Here is a 12,500-nt window from a genome sequence, read left to right as displayed (position 1 = left end):
AGTATGCTGAACCATGCCACGTTCCATTTTTGTTTCGTGAGGAGTCTAAGACCTTTAGACATGGAAGAACATCCCATGGGTGGCACAAGCCTTCATGTTGGGCCCGGCGTAAACGTGGAATGATGGACGCGGTCCTTGAGCGAAAGCACGGCCAACAGGTGGCGTCAGGTGCAAGGGCAGAGACTTCGGCACTGTGGAACGGATCTGCAGAATGACGTCTGTGCTGCCTTCCAACAGCACCTCTGTGTCCCCCTCGCTCTGTCACCATTAGCACTCACTCTCTCTCTCTCTCTCTCTCTCTCTCTCTCAATTTCTCACCCTCTCTCCTGAGAGAGAGCGAGCGAGAGAGAGAAAGCGAGAGAAGGGGTGAAGAAAGGAGGCTTCACTCATGCTTGTAATCAAGCCCTGATGTGCTGAGTTTAGGCTGCTGGAATCAACGGGAAGCCCAGCAGTGCCTGGTCCTGCCCAGTCCAGCCCGTTCCAGCTCGAAATGGGAGGAGTGGCCGGCCTGTGCCAGCTCCCCTAAAAGCTCATTTGCATCCTGTCAGGTCTCATTACGGCTCGGCCCGATACGTGTGGACAGAATCGGGTCTGCGTGTGGTTCTCCTCCCCGCCCTGCGCGTGCCGACCCAGCTCACTGCTCAACCGGTTCTCTCCATCGAGACACCCCCACCCCCACCCCTACCCCTCTCCCCACTCGTTTCACTCCTCTCTCACTCCCTCCTTTCTTGTTCTTCTTCTCTCCTCACCATCCCCCAACAGTGATAATCAGGAACCCTCCAATACCCCCTACCCCCCCCCCAAAAAAATTCCCACTTTCACAGTTTCATACAATTATCTGCTGCTAAGAGCATCGGCACAGGATTAAAGGTGCTAAACGCTGAGCTCTGAACAAATTATGCAAGATTTTTGCATAAGCATAAGAGGGAAAAGGAGGGTGGGAAGGAGTATAGAGACAGAAAGACAGAAAGAGACAAAGAGTGAGAGAGAGACAGACAGAAAGATGGAGAGAAAGAGAGGGCGAAGGACGGAGAGACTGCGGGCCAGTAAGCAAGCTGAAGCCGGTCCTTTTCTCCCCACTGGGCAAATGTGTTTTAAGGCCAATTCTCAATTTACAAATAAAAATCCAATACATATGTGAGCACTCTGCAGGCCTGTGGGCTGTTCATATGTCAGCTTAAACTTTTAGCCTTGTTATGAAACCATAACAGTCTGAAATATTTATGGTTAAATGTCCTCTTAGAGGTTAGTACTGCACTGTGGCTCTAGGGTAATATTATGAACAGAAGAAACCTGCTGTCAGTAAGCTACTGTTACACGGGTTAAGTTATACTTCGGATCTACGCGGTGCTTTGCTTACTAGCGGAGTGTGATCTGTAATTTAAATACCACGCTATTACACGACGTTCAAAAGCCACACAATTGTTGAACCTTAATTTCATACACCGAAATGTCATACCAAATTACTGTGTCTGTTTCCTCTTATGAACAATTATTCCACCACAAAACGGGATGGAATGCTTGCAAACAACGCTTTAATGAGAGTTCTGAATTTACTAGCTACCTCTTTTGATCACAAGCTGCCTCTTTCCCTGCAACACATATGACTCATAATTTCTAGTCACTGTAGAGATAAAATCAAGCGTAGAGTTGATCTCAATAGGTAGAAAACACTCAACAGCTGGGGTCTACGCAAAGTCTCTACAGCAAAACTTACCTGTTTTCTCCCGTAGCTACGGCGGCAGTGCGCCAGGATACTACAGAGACGCCGCGTGTGTAATGCAGTGCAATCTGTACGAGTCTCTTTGAGCCCGCAGGCGATATAGAACTTTACTTTGGCTTTTCGTTCAGGTGTCAGGGGTGACATCTGGCGGGAGGCGGCACAAACATTGCCTAATGAATTTTTAACGAACGGTGTCGCGATCGGGCGGCCAGGCGGAGCGGCCCCCCAGCGAGGGCAGCGGCATTATTGTGATTTGTGGACTCACCTTGGAGAGCGGCGGAGGGCTCGCACCGCCGCCGCGTATTAAGTGCGCGCGACGGGAGAGGCTCTTTGCACCGCGTCGGGGACCACGCGGTGTTCGGTGCGTTTTAATCAAATCCTGTCTGTTCATTAGTCTAACCGCGTGGCTTTCGCAGTGTGGCGGGACCGTTGCCTTGCCGTCCCTATGGGAGAGAGGTAGATGAAGGCGCAACTCCACCACGTGGCGCTCGCGCCAGGAGGGGCGCCAGTTCCATACATTTAAATGGTCTGATAAAGGCCCCGTACCAGCCGCGCGCATTTTTTTTCCTCTCTCGAAGCGATTCGCTGCAGCGTTGCGGAGCTTCTCTGCGGAGGCGTGCGTTCGTCTTTCAGTATGACATCTGCTTCACTCGTACGTAGTGACAGTAAGCACACAACTGATGCGATAGGCAGAAATGAGGCCGCTGACCTCAAATGATTACACAACGATACACAAATGAACACACACATAAAAAAAAACAGGACCGCTGACAGTTTTATACACATTTCGCTTAATTATAATATATTCTTCTAAGAAAGAAGAAATCGCACTGGAAAACTATTATTCATGTATTTATTAAACCGTGAGCTATCGAGGCATACCGTGCTAGAGATAACTGCACATTTTTACATCCACATGCATTAATACAATGGTTGTGATTGCCTGTAAAATAATTTTAATAATTGAACCGTTATTTTGATGCGGATGATGCATGCGTGCTAGTATAAACCATTTTTTACTCACAGTGTCGAATGCTGTGAATTAACACCCAACGCACACTTAAAAATATTTAGAAACACTTTCAAGAAATGCTTTTACTTCATGTAAAAGTTTTATTTTCATCTAAGAACATGTACTTATATAATTCAATTTTAAACCAGAGTATTTTTAGTATAGTATATATACTTTTACTTGTGTAAGAGACTTGTGTACTTCTGCCACCCCTGGATACCACATGCAGTTTTTTTTTTCTGTCCATTTTCATTACTGTGATATTGTTAAGAAAATTGGAAAACCAGATTTGGTGATTCAAATGAAATTACTGCATGTGGAGAGATTTTGTGAGCCAATGAGGGAAACCGGTTTCTGGAAACCGTCAGTGGTCAACGGAGTGAGCTGAGGGTCCCTGTGTGCAGTTTCTCAGCGGTGTTCCCTACTCCTGTCCGGAGCTGAGAGGGTCCGATTAGGCCTCTGCCAGCCCCTCCTGGATGAGCTCATTTAGCTGAGGCCTTGATGAGCTCGTTCAGCTTACCACGGGAGGCGTCTCTCATCGCGCTGTACAGCAGGGTCGTGCACGTCAGACTCCAGTCCCTCATCCTTAAGGGGCCATTACACTGCTAATATACTCCAGTTGCACCTATTAATCACATGAGCTACATCCTCAAGTCTTCTGGCTTGCCTTTGATTTGTGCACTCCATTTGATGGTGGTGGTGGAGGTGGTGGTAGGGGGTTTATTCTGATTAAGGTGCAATGAGAAGAGTGGGGTCTCCATCATCAGCGCAGAGGAGCCGGAATGGGGTTTACGTAACCTGCCCTTCAGGAAGAGCACTCGGCTCGGTCATTAATCATGCGCGAGTCCTGCAGTGAGGAGCGGAGCAGGTCCCTCGGCATCTCCCGCCTCCCGCCAACCTTAAGGGCCTCTATTTCCGGGATTCCTCGGAGAGGCCGCGGAACTAGAGCCGGGCGCCTCGGCGCTTCCCGAGAGCCAGTCCTCCGCCCCCGGTTCGCCGCCGGAAGAGGCGGAGGGGCGTCGACGCTGCTCACCCTCATCTTGGCTTCGGGACAGGCCGTGGGCCAGGGGCCCCTCACAGCGCCGCGCGTTTGGGATGAACGGCGGTTCCCGGGCGACCACGTGCTGCCGCCGCCGCCAGTGCAGAGAGATGGCCCTGGAAGACCCGTTCCAGCAAAGAAGAGGGCTTCAAAATAAAAGTGGCTCACCCACCTGTGTTACACAGACCACTGGTCTGGCAGGAACAAAGCCTCCTCTATGGGGGCAGCCTTCCCAGCCTTTTTTACAGAGTTCCGAAGCAGTCGAGGAGTAAGTGTTCCCAGCGTTCCCAAGGCACCTCGCACGTTGTTAATGGAGGAAAACTGGAGTGATTATCATGCTAACAGGTTATCACACCACAGGTAAATTCCCACCAGGGAAGTGCAGGATGCATGCTTCGCTATGGAGCCACTGCTCAGACAGGCAGCAGACGCAATTCACACCACACATCGCCATGACACCTTAAGAATTGCTCTCTGACCTGTAACAAGATCTGTCCTTCAAAGAAGGAACTACTCAAGTCTACTTTCTTTTTTTCTCCTTTTTTTTTTGCAATTCCCCCCCCCCCCCCACACACACCCCTTGATTCTTCAGGCAGGGAATCTATAGTTTACATTAAAATTCACATTCTGATTAATCTACATGACAGTTTTACATTTTGTAACCGTAAACAAAACATTTAGATTAAAGAGCATTTTTAAATGAACTGTAACCTTCTGTTCTGCTTGCCTTGTTGTAATCTGTGAAAGTGAAACACACGGAGCAGTATTCCAGAGGAACAGGTGAAAGGTACCGTCACCGAACGGGTGGGTGCTTCCAATTACTTCAAGGAATATTGCGGCGACACAAGAGATGCGAGCGATGAGACAAACGAAGACGTCAGCAATGAGCGCGCCAGCTTTAGTTGAAGTGTCCTCCCCCGTCCCCCAGCACAGAATGCGTCGTGACCCTCTAACCTTTGAGCGAGGTCGCGGCTGTTTTCCAGTCACCCCGGTGACTGGCAGGGGCAGAGAGCTGAGCGGCAGTCACGTCTAATCTCCTCCCATCCCCTCTAATCTGCCGCGTTATCGACGAGAGAGATATCCCTACATAAGGAATTAATTACAAAAACAACGAGGCAGAGCGGAAGCCGAGGGGTTGGGAAGTATGGACACCTGGGATGTAAGCCGTGTGGCTCTCCTGAGCCTGGCAAATGATTCATATTAATGTCATCATTAAGGTCATCCATGGGTATCAGGTGGGTGGCTCACCGCTCACCGCTGGAGAGACCTTATGGTGTGTGTTCTGTGATAATCTCCCTTTTGTAGACACAATATAGCTGTCTACACACACCCATGTACACACACACCTACACATTCCCACACGCCTCCTGAAAAAGCCAAGATCTCATCTTGCTGGCCCACACTGTGGCACAAATAGTTGTTAATCCATCGAAACATCTGTGGCTTTCACTCGAGGGTGTGCATCCATCTTGTGATGATTTGTGTAGAGGTCACGGGGCTCGAGCGGGCGTTCGCCGCTGTCCACGTTTGATCCTCGCTAATCCGCCAAAACAATGGGCCTGGCTCAGCTCACAGCAGGACAGATTTTATCACTCGCTCAGGGTAGATAAGAAGTGGGGGCCATTGCCAGGAGCAGTGGAGGTGGTGGTGTTGCCAGCCACAACACTGCTTTATTAAACACCACGGAAGGTGAGCAGGGGTTTGGCGTGGAGAGGAGAAAAGTGGCCACGTCACTGTGGTCATGTTTTTTTTTCTACGCATGTCGGTTTGATTTGTTGGTTTGATTCAGTATGGCATCTGGGATGGAAATTCGCAGAATACTAATCTATTAGTAATCATGAACTTAGTATAGCTCAGCAGAAACCACCACAGCTTTAGGAAATTAACTCGATAGAATCTTGAGCAAAGAACTATTCAGCCAATACAACTGTTTGTCTGTGTTGGAGTCTCATATCAGCTAAGGTTTAGTAACGCTATATAGCAACACATAAACAGACTATATAAAATCCAGCCTTATCCACAAGCACCATAAACTCCAGGTGAGACCCAACCAGATAAAGTCATAGTAAGAGTTGTCACTTCAAGCCCACGAGTTTGTGAGCTTCAAATCTGGAACCAAGATGAGGGATTTGGCCCTGGAGACAGTATGAGAGGAAACAAAATACCAGCAGCAGTTAATTTATTTACCCACTGAAAGGCTGGATGCAAGGAGATCTCTCTCTCTCTCTCTCTCTCTCTCTCTCTCTCTCTCTCTCTCTCTCTCTCTCTCTCTCTCTCTCTCTCACACACACACACACAGAGCACAGGTTCACAGACAGCGTGGGTGTGCAGTAAATGTACACAGCCAACCACACTGACAGCCGTGATTCTCCCTGTGTCTACAGAAAGTGCTATGGTGAGCATTCACTATAGCCTGCCCACATGACTCATCCTCTTTGGTTTTAATTCCACGTTATTAGTGTGCAAAGTTGTTCCATCTGCTTTATTTTATCCTATAAAGCATGTTAAGCCAATGTGCCTAAAACTCCCTAGTCTTGTTCTGCCGCAGACACTTGGTGGAGAGAGAGGATGTAGAGAGTTACTTCTGCCACACTGCTGCTAAGATCATTCTGCTGAAAAACATCATTAGTGGGGAATTAATTGCTGACTTTCTGCTCCTTTGGTTAGGGGCCTTTACTGAAGGGCCACCACTGGCGCTCACCCTCTCGGAGGACCCCCATCATCAAGATTCCTGCCCAGCCTAATGAAGCGTGCCCAGAATAGCAAACAAACAAACTGAAAAACGACCAAGAGGGGACCACTTTGCGGCCCGTGGGCTTTTCTGGCTGCTAATTGGTCAAAAAATAACGTGCCTATCCCCTGAAAGACAAATAGCCAGGGATGCAGAGAAAGCACTTTAGCACACGTAACATGACACTGGGCTCAGCAACAGCACCGGTGTGGACATACCGGCACGGAACCGAGGGCCACCAAACCTGGAAGACCGTGCTCTGACGATCGATTCTCCGTTAGCATGCTGGGGCGTCTCCCCACAGCCTGCGTCCTGGCCATTTGTGCCCATTTCCGGGACCTCGCACTTCATTACCCACGTCAGCGGATCCAGCTGCCAGTCGCCCGTTTGACTTTTTAATATGTCGAACCTGCGGTGGCGACCGCCCATTGATCACACGGGCGGTGATAGCTCCCGCCGCACTGACATTTCCTCCATGGTCACAGCCGTCCGGGGTAACCTGCCTGCACCCCCCAGCCAAGGCCAGGGCTGGCCACACGGCGACAGGTGACTGACGATGCTAACAAAGATGGAGCGGGGGGGCTACGCCGCATGATAAATTACCCTCATCAGTTTGTTTTGCCAGCAGCCACTTGCAGGTCAGCGCCGAGGCTTCGGCTGACATTTTGTCCCATACTGTATATGCAAAGTACTTGTCAATCAATTAGCAGCCGGCTCCTCCCACGCCACCCCCCTCCCTTTCTCCCACCACTTGCTGGGTGAAGTGATTAAAATGAATTGGTCGTGCAGGAAAACCAACGCGACAGCTTGCCAAGAGCCACGGGGTCAAAAGGACGCGATGGAAACATAAACAGCTCCTTCGGTCATTCAGTTTGAGGGCTAGCGGTTCTTCACTGTCCTCCCCCGCGCACGTGACCGATGCCTCTTCACGGCCTTCACGTAACGAGCACCGGGCTTTGGAAAAGAGTGGTGTAAAATGAGAAAAAGCCCATGGAAGGTGGGGTGGAGTTGTAGGGGAGGCCTAACTGATGAGTGACAGGAGGGGGTTTGTGGCAGCAAGGTGTCCTACAGAGGAACCTGCGCAGATGCACGCCAGTGCGCGGCAGTGTCACCGTCTCTGATCGAGAGCCCTACTGCTCCAGACTAGGAGCCCCGACACGTCACCATGAAGACGAGGAGAGGAGAAAGATGTCGTGTGTGGAGGTGACTGATGAATCAGAGAAACGCAAAACTACTGTTCTTTTTTGTAGATTGGTTGCTGGGGTAACGCTGCGACACCAAAGAGTGTGAGAGTGAGATAGAGAGTGAGAGAGAGTGAGAAAGAGAGTGAGAGCGAGAAAGAGAGAACGAGTGAGAGAGAGAAAGAGAGAGAGAACATCAAATTCTAAAATGTGGTGTAGGAGGTAAAATATATGACGTCAAATCTATTTATTTGAATAAAAATGTGGAATACAAGTTGGCAACAAAGGAACAGAATACTTCAGTCAGGGGCATGGGTTCAGACAGGGCTGCAACTGGAGTCCAACGCTGTTCAACATTTATTGGAATGAGTTAGTGGTGTTACTGGAACATTCTGCAGCCCCTGGACTCACCCTAAACAACCCAGAGGTGAACTGTCTGCTCTACACAGATAGTCTGCTGCTACTGGACCTGCTGGAGCTGTTCTATCAGAACCGGGCCCTGACAATTAATTGGAACAAAATCAAATTTGTAATTTTCCAGAAGGAAAATTACAGGAAGCAGAAGGAAGCAGGGTCTCAGGAAAACAGGCACCCTTTCCCTCTAGGAAACATCACACTACAGCATTCATTGCATTATGATTACTATGGGCTGAAAATCAGCACCTCTGGAAACTTTGAACTGGGAACAAATACAGTAAAAGAAAAAGCACAAAGAGTTTTCTATGCAAAATTCTACAATTAAAATTTGGTGCAAACTTTTTGATTGTGTTATTGCACCCAATGTGCTGTAAGGTCAGTGGTAGCTCAGGGCTTAAGGTACTTCACTAATAAATAATCCAAAGGTTGCCAGTTTAAGAGAGAGAGCCTTAACCCTAAATTGCTCAAATTGTATTCATTCATAATTATAAGTCACTTTGGATAAAAGCATCACCTAAATGCCATAAATGTATAGAAGTGAAGTATGGGGTCCATTCACTTACACATGATGACATTAAAAAGCATCCCACAGTCTCTGAATGCAGGATTCTGCAGAAATGTACTACATGTTCAAAGAAAAATTCATGCAACTAATTAATGCAGGATAGAATTAGGATGATTTCTATTGACTTTACATATTCATAAAAGGTTACACATTTGGCTGCATCTAAATTCCAGTAATCCAAATTCAATACAGCTCTAAACCTGGTAACCTCTGTAAGATGGTACTGAGACTGGCTATCCTACTGAGCCCTAACATAGAGTAGCCTCAATCCAGCACTGCTGAACAGCGTCCAAACAGAGTTAAGCAAATGATCAAAACAAAGAAGCCTGTCTGGACACCAAAACTCAGTCTAAATTACAGACCTATTCTAATTTTTAATTTTTAATTTTTGCTTTTATTAATTTAGTACTTTTTTCCTATTTTGTTACTTATGTCATGTTCCGTTTCAATTTATTTGATTTGGCAAAATTGTACCTGGCATAGTCATGCCAAAAAAGCTACTTTGACTTAAAAAATTTGAAACTGAGAGAGAGAGTGATAGAAGCAGAGAGGAAGAGAACCTGCTATTGTCATTTTTCATGCTAGCAAGTTGAAGAACACCTTCAGATGTCTTCAGATGCTTGGACTGTACAGTGATGTTCTGGCACATCAGTGTGTTTTATTTTGCTCCAAATGTGTTTGGCTCTTCAGCCAGCCAGGTTATGGCAATTTTATTAGAATGTTGGAAATGTAGCTTTACGACTCTGTTTTTATGTATGCCTGTGTGCGTGTGTGTGTGTGTGTGTGTGTGTGTGTGTGTGTGTGTGTGTGTGTGTGTGTGTATGGCTGTGTTCTCCATGTTAAAATAAGTAGAGGACTCAGGGTTACAGGGAGCTGCAGAACACCACAATGCATTATTCATGCATTGGCGCTGAGTCGTAATGTCTGGTCTATGAACTAATGAAAACATTCGCGCTTGGTTCCCTGCACCCACTCACGCCTCCGCTGGTGCCCCCGCTGGCACACGTGCACCCCCAGCAGGACACCAGCCTGGTGCAGCCAGTGACCCTTTGAGGCCGAACCCCTACCCCTGCCCCGCCCCACCACCCCAGCTGTGTTCCCTCTCCCGTGCTCCTCGGTACATGTACCAGGATGCAACGAGATCTCTTCAGCCTGTGTCCTGTGCTTGGGAAAACAGTTTCTCTGTTGTGTCAGCTCCTTCAGCATTTAGGAAGGGTTTCCTATGTCTTGGAGAGCTAGGGCTTCACAAGGCCGCATCAGTACCACGAAGCGGGGCGGTTCACACTCTGGCAGTTTTCAGACGACAAACAAGGACATGGCCCAGCGATGATCGCAGGGTGCGACTGCACAGACCAAAGAAAACATGCCACTTAAGTTCAGGAATGGTCATGAAAATGCATTCACACAGACCGCTTGCTTACCGCACGCCGCAGACGACATTTGATCGTTTGCCTGCGCGAGGTGTCCTTAGACCCGAGGAGAGGCACACGCAACCGCTCACGTGACGCGCGGCCTTTGTAATAAGCCGGCCACGCTTGGCAGGTAGCAACATTAGACCGTCGCGAACGGAGTGCGAATGGAAAACGACAGCAATTTCCCTGAACAAAGCCACGGCAGCACGCACGGCTCTCTGGGAGGGAGGGAGGGAGGGAGGGAGTATGAGAAAACAAGATAGAGAAAGAGAAGAAATAGAGTGAGAGAAAATGAGAGAATGGGAAAACAAGATAGAGAAAGAGAAGAAACAGAGTGAGAGAAAATGAGAGGAGCACAATAAAGGGGAAATAAGGTGTTTGGTGGGAGAAGCAAGGAGGAAATGGAGTAGAGGGAGATGATCTACATCTAAACAGAAGAGAACTGATTCCATTTCTGGAGAGGACCAAGTCTGAATATATCACATCGAGGTCAGAGGTGGCCCATTTCTGAGGGAATAGAAAAATAACCTTCTCTGCGCAGATTCTCAAGAGCCAAATAGAAAGGTTATTATTTTAGAGAGAGTCCGTTTGTGGAAGTGGGACGGAGAGGCTGTGGAATATGGAAGCAGATTGTTGAGGTATGTATAGGTGATCCACAAAAGAGATCAGTGTTTTATTTTCACCTTTGTCACTTCAAGTTTGTCTTTCTATGAGGGAGGGTTAAAATGGGAGATTTGTTCATTTATTTGACTTTGACAATTTTTTTCTATATTGGGGAAAGTTCACACATGCGATTTGTTTTTGCCGAAGTCAGAAGAGCACGTTCTGATTAGCACAACTTCAGTTCCATCCGTGGGCTGTTCATATCGCTGTAGTCTTGCTTCAACGTCGGACACCCTTGAGTTTCAAGCAGCGTCATCAGCTGGACAGGGTGCAAAGCTGAAATGAAATCAGAAGTGCAACTATATTGTCAGCTGTCAGATGATTCACTATATCTGGTTGAGCATAAAAACAGTCCGAATTAAGTCAGATGGAAGTTTGTTTCCCTTGTGGACAGGCCTAAATGGCTGTAATAGACTCGGCACTGGTGCTATAAGGTGATGTAATGATGTGTGTTTGATGTAACCTGCATTATTAATTGGGCTTCACTATTACAACATCAGCATTTTACTGCATGAAATACTAGTCATTTTGCTAATGCAAGTCAGTGCGTTATGACTTTTTAAAATTTTACCCGCACAAACAGGGTGGGAAATCTTACATCCCTATGTGGTTTGCTCATTTTGCACTCGAAGTGGGCTGTGCAAGAACGTGCTACTATATCATGCTACTATATCTCCTTGAAGAAAGCCAATATACAAAAATAGCTTGGTCTCCACTTTCAGTTCTTCATAAAGGAACTATGGAATGGTCCTTTTGTGCTGATGCCGGCCTTAGGCCAAGCAGTCGTTCAGCAGACATCACAGTGGGATAAACAACCTTCTGTTGACACTTGGAGATGCCAACCAGTGCAGTTCATGTTCCTCACAAAAACACTGACCCAAATCATAAAACAGATTCAACACATCAATGGTCAAACAACTTAATATTTCATATAAAAATCTGTCCAATCAGAAAAAAAAAAAACAGAAGAACATGCAAGGCCAAATGAATAGAACAAAAAGAATGCCCAAATGAATGTGTTATGATATGAATTCAGTGTTGAATACACCGTGAAGTTCATTGTATGTTCTGCCCCTGTAGTTGTGTTTTGGATTTGAAAACAATAACTATGAAGTGCAGAATGTCAGCTTTGCTCTACATTGAGTAAGCCAGTTCATTTTCATATCCTTTTTACCAATCTACCCCAAAGTCAGAGGGAGTGACTGTGAAGAGCATTCCACTTTCTAGCCCTGACCAAACCCACAGCTTCAGTGCTCTGGTTCAGGCCATTGCCTGGCTGGGAGGTGCCAACCGATGAGGTGTGAGGCTGATTCTGTTCACTTCACAACTCACTTCAGAATTAATCCTCCTGCTGCCACCATCAGTGGTCACATGATCAATACAAACAGGGGTGGCAGGTCCACACTTAGCCATGACATCACGCATCACAGATGAAGCCATGCTTCATGCATTATGAGCATTTCATTTTTTTCTCCACACTTATTTCTTTTCATCACTCTCGTATAGATTCATCTTCAGTCTAGCTGTCCAGGAGACTTTGTTCCAGAACTCTACAGGCAATCTCAAGGTCGCAGACGCAAACTGTGTCACGGCTTTTTTGTTCAGGCCGTTCTGGAGATGGTGGTAGCTCAGAGTTTAAGGTACTTGACTTGTAATTGAAAGGTTGCCAGTTCAAGTCCCACTGCTGCCAAGTTGCTGCTATGCAAGACCCTTAACTGCTCCAGTTGTATTTAGTCATAATTGTTAGTCATTCTGGA

This window comes from Electrophorus electricus, chromosome 11 (assembly GCF_041902795.1).
Source record: "Electrophorus electricus isolate QZ-2024a chromosome 11, ASM4190279v1, whole genome shotgun sequence".
Taxonomy (NCBI): Eukaryota; Metazoa; Chordata; class Actinopteri; order Gymnotiformes; family Gymnotidae; genus Electrophorus; species Electrophorus electricus.
Note: the sequence above shows the minus strand (reverse complement) of the source record.